General features: G+C 38.5%; 1 protein-coding gene across 2 annotated transcripts in view; it reads right to left on the bottom strand.

Annotated features, from left to right (window-relative positions):
- Window positions 1-1,314, bottom strand: part of LOC103476866 (semaphorin-4G-like) — a 40,250-nt gene extending 38,936 nt beyond the window's left edge. For both annotated transcript variants that reach the window (XR_001777376.1, XM_008429567.2), the window contains exon 1: window positions 1,019-1,314. The gene's annotated coding sequence lies outside the window, so the exon portion shown is untranslated. The remainder of the gene's footprint in view (window positions 1-1,018) is intronic.
- Between the last annotated feature and the right edge of the window lie 3,713 nt (window positions 1,315-5,027).

Genomic DNA, 5,027 nt, shown 5'->3' with positions numbered 1-5,027 from the left:
ATATAATTATTGTAGCTGAAGACTTAATAGTCGTCCCTTCCGTCTTTTAAACATATTTTTAGATTATGTTACATATTTAAGTTGTTTGTTTATTTAAATACCCTAAAATTAAAAATGTAAAATCTCATGCGGGCCCTTACCATGCTTACAAGTGGCCATGTTGCCAGATAACTTACTCTTACTTGAAACTAAATGTTTTTTTTACAGTCAGAATTTATTTTAGCCTTCCTGTTATCATCAATATTTATCAGGTCTGGCCCTTTGGACTCCTAATAAGAAGAAACTGCAGGACATTGACTCACTCAGAACTTAAAGATCAGATCAGAGACTTTCTGTAAGAGTCCAAACAAGCATCTAGATAACAAAAGAATTGCAAACCAGCTCTGTAAATGTTACCACGCCGATCAATCAAGCCAAGGATCTCCATTAAACAGTAGATAATAGAGTTTGTTTGGTTTACATGCGCTTCTCTGAGAGCTTAATTATTAGCTGGCATGTAAGACACTGTCCAGATGATGACTGGGTAACACACTTTGAAAGATCTATGCTCCTCCTGCACCTTGTGTGTTTACAGTGCATGCTCTCAGCTGTCTCCTTCACATGCGGATCCTGCATAGATAGGTCTGGGAAATGTAAAATTACTAAAACTCACTCCTGAAAATTCTAGATTACTTAATACCGCAGTCATGCAGAGAGAGACACAAAGGGTCAATGGATGTTTTCATTATACAGGCATGCAATTTAAACACACTGTGGGGAATATAGTGAGGTGTCACCCTATGTCAATTTAATATCTCCCTCAAGATAAAATACTTGCTCCACATCGTTTCAAGAGAATAGCCTACATGTTGTTTGGGGGGGGAGAAAAGAAAGAAAGAAAAAGAAAAAAAAACATGACAATAATGTGTCTAGAATTTGATCATGATAGGTAAATTATCAGAGTAACAATTAAAGTACCACGGTACATTAGAACCCCCGCGAATAAGAGTATTTTCGTGTAAGATTTAGTGTATATTACCTAAATTCGTGTCCTGATTCCTCGAGGAAATGGAATTATCCGTTTCCAGCTTGTCATAATCCAAGTGGACTTTAGCCGCTCACTCAAAACAGCGACTAACACTCAACAGCTCCTCCGCTCGGCTACCGTCATCAGGTGACCCGCCCTCTTTTCACTTTCTTTCTATTAACCTCTGAAGCCCTTTATTTGTCCTGTTTTCAACAGCGAAATGTTATGCTATGATGAGAAACCTCATGTGTTACAAGCCTACTTTCCAAGGTAATACTACCAGGTACAGGAAGCGCAGCGAGTTGCGGTAAAAGTGATAAAGGTGGACGCAGCCTATCCACGCTAGTGGTGAGACACTGACCCCTAGCGTTCACGTTTGATAGTTACATAGATTATTTAAGTGTGTCTGAAAACGTCAAACTCTGGAAGTAATAATCTTTGACTAGTAGTAGTAGTATTATTGTGGGCTATTTTAGGTAATATTCAGACTTACTTCAGTGATGGCTCTTGTATAATTGTTTTTGAATTCACGAGATAGATGTTATTTTTGAGAAAGTAAAAAAAAAAAAAAGTTTTTAAAATTAGTTTAGTAAAGAATTCAGAGATCACAAACTGTGTTTTAAAGTATATTCAGTCAGCGTGAAATAAATGAGCCCAAGGTGGACTAGTCCATATGATGCGATTTTCCTTTTTTGTGAGAGATGGGCCAAAAAAAAATCTTATTTTTGTACTTTCACAAACAGAATGAACTGTGTTTTAACGAATCTCTGTTTAGTGCAGTTATGGCTTTATTGTAGTTTTTCAGATTTTCAATTGGAGATCCGGGAGGCTTTCAAAAAATGTTTGTAAGTGGTTTGGCAGATGGAGGGACTGATAACTTTGATGAGCCACACTACTCATCTACTTAATCTGAAAATGTAAGTTATATTTATTGCAATTATCCAAGATTGTCTTGTGCAAACCATGACTTACTGTTACATTTGTGTATTTGTTTATTTATTTATTTTCTATTTGCTCGTATAGCTGCTGAGTTATGAGCTACACCCATCATTTCTGGCTCCCTAAGGCTAAAGCAGACAGGAAAATAAATACAAAGGTTTTAAAAGACAATTGAATTGTGAGTTTGCTGACAACAAATTAAAGGTCAACTGCTTTTTCAGCGTTTGAGGGACTAATACATGCTCAGAAGATAACTCCAAGTTCACTCTTGCTGATTCGGGGTCTGGTAGCTTTTGTGTGACTCATTCATCTGAAGCCGTGCGGATGAAAAACCCACCTCCTCATCTGCCGCATCCCTCGGGTAAAAAAGAAAATATTATCATATCTTTTCGATTTCCACAATAAGTGAGATTAATGTAACGGCTGTAATCGAACAACCAAGAGAATAAGCGTGGCTGTTACATATATAATATTTCCTTGAAGATAAATAACTGAATAAAGTCAATGAATAAATGTGACCGTGAGGGAAACCAGCGCTGTAATTCTCCCAGCAGTAAGCAAGTCAGACACTTGCTCGTGTGCTTGTAAACCCTGCTGGTCCTCCGTTCCCTCACGAAGTCCAGAAGCGATCCCCGCTGCTTTGCTTCAGAGTCCAACACAAACTCTGATCATTAGAGCGCACAAGGGCAGCTGTCTTGAAGCGTACTGTTTCTTCTCTCACACTCAGAATATTTCATCCTTTCTGAACGTATACATTGATAATGAATAGAGTTTGTAGCATTTTCTGGGCAAGCAGTGAGGCTGGGGGTTTTTTGGGGTTTTTTTCTCCAATTCAGAGAGGGATTTGTGTAGGTCTTGGATTATATGTCTCAGACATCCAGCTCCATTAACAAAAAGAGAAAGCAGACCCAAACGGGGCCCCCACTGAGAGGGTTAGCTGAAGCTCACGATGAAGAAAAGGAGCAACGCTGTTGCTGGCTACCAGGGCAACAGCTGCCTTCAAAGAAGTAATGCTGAGCAGGTTTATATGCTATAGATATGCAGTATTAGTTGCATGGCAGGGTGCAGCGCTTTTTAAATTTATTTTACTGAGTGCGCACGCGCACGCAGACACACACACACACACACACACACAAACACACACACACACACACACACACACACACACACACACACACACACACACACACCAAAGAAATGTGTTCAGGTATTGACCTTCAAAGTACTGTCACCTCAACATGGCTCTCCTTTTAGATTTTGCAGTGTGCTTCAGCAGGCTTTGTTTACATTCTTTCAAAAATGATGTATGTTAGGTTGATTAATGACTAAGTTGATCTTAGGAGCAAAGGTGCCATGGTTGTTTAGAACATGTCCTCTTGTGTCGGCCCCAGCTGTCCCATGCTGCCACCTGCTAAAAGCAGACACAGAAAATGAACATTCAAAGACCCAATTTGTCATTTTGTTTGTGGCTGAATAAAGCTCCGAGGACTACTAGATGTTTATGCACCAAATATAATTTTTGTAAGATTATTATTATTATTTATTTTGAGCTTATCAGCATTTTTAAGTTAATAGAGAGCTGCTAAGGTGCAAACTCCCTCAGTTTCGATCAAAAGTTCACAGTGGACAGGGATGTCAATGGGCACTCATTTAATTTAGCAGGTGCAAGATAGATTATCTTTGCATAAAATAATATAAATTGTGGCACTTATTGGACAGACCAATGCGTTAAACAATGGGAAACTCAGAAGAACTCAATTAACACCTTAGGAGTAGAACTGAAGATTGTTTTGGTCCCTTTTACAGCGGCAAATTGTTAAATCACCTCCTCAGTCAAGTTAAAGCATAAGTAGTTATTAGTATTATGTCCAAAAAAAAAATAAAAACTTCAGCCCATATAAAAGCTTATTTTTGAATAGGTAAAACAAGCCAGATTTAGTCTTCTGATGTAACTAGATAAAAAGTCAGTGCAACGCTAAAACCAAAGTCTGTGGCAGAGAAACAGTGAATTTATTTAAATTAGCTTTCTGATCAAGTGGTCAAATACCCAGCTAGACTTGATGATTAATTAAGGCCTATGCAAGCTTTGTTGCTCAGCTTAGTTTTGAAGTGAAGCAGAAATGTCAATTTGAATGTTAAACGTTAGTAGATTTCCAACTTTGAGGTATTGAGAACGAAATTAGACGTATTTTCCAGCAGAGGGCAACATTTACATCAATCCTCATTTGCACAAACATACAGTCCATCAGGAAAGTATGCACGGCGCCTCACTTTTTCCACCTTTTATGTTACAGCCTTATTTCAAAATTTTTCCACAAACTTCTCCACACAAATACCCCTTTATGACAATGTGGGGGGGGGGGGGGCTTGACTTTTTATTTTCTCTTTGCAAATTTATAAAAAATAGAAACCCAATAAATCACATTTAGTACTCAGAGCCTTTGCTTAATACTTTGTTGATGCACATTTGACAGCAATTACAGCCTCAAGTCAGTTTAAATTGGATGCCACCAGCTCAGCTCACCCATCTTTAGGTAGTTTCACCCATTCTTCTTCAGGTTGGAAAGGACATGTCTGTGCAGATATTTTTAAATCTCCCCAGAGATGTTCGATCCTATTAAAGTCTGGATTCTGACATGGCCGCTGCAGGACAGTCACAGAGTAGTTCTGAACCTCTCCTTTGAGATCTTGGCCATGTGCTTTGGGTCATTGTTCTGCTGACAAATGAACCGCTGGGCCAGTCTGAGGTCAGGAGGAACAGTCAAATCACTTTCTTCTGCTGCAAAACATTCCTACAGTATGCTGTTGCCACCTCAATGGTAAAGGCTGGAAATACTTAGGTGAATGTGCTTTCTTGGTTTTCTATTTTTAATGAGTTTGCAAGAATCTCAAGCTTTTTTCCCCCCACACTGTCATAATGAAGCATTTATATGTAGAAGTTTGAGGAAGGTTGTGAATACTTTCCAGATGCACTGCGTTTAACCATGTTGTACTCAAAATAAAAGTAAAGCAAACAAACAAAAATCAATCGGAAGACAAATGATAAAAAACTGTCGTTTATGACAATAACCATTAGACGACG

This window comes from Poecilia reticulata, linkage group LG15, assembly GCF_000633615.1.
Source record: "Poecilia reticulata strain Guanapo linkage group LG15, Guppy_female_1.0+MT, whole genome shotgun sequence".
NCBI classification, from domain to species: Eukaryota; Metazoa; Chordata; class Actinopteri; order Cyprinodontiformes; family Poeciliidae; genus Poecilia; species Poecilia reticulata.
The sequence above is the reverse complement of the archived record's forward strand: the minus strand, read 5'-3'. Positions and strand labels throughout refer to the sequence as shown.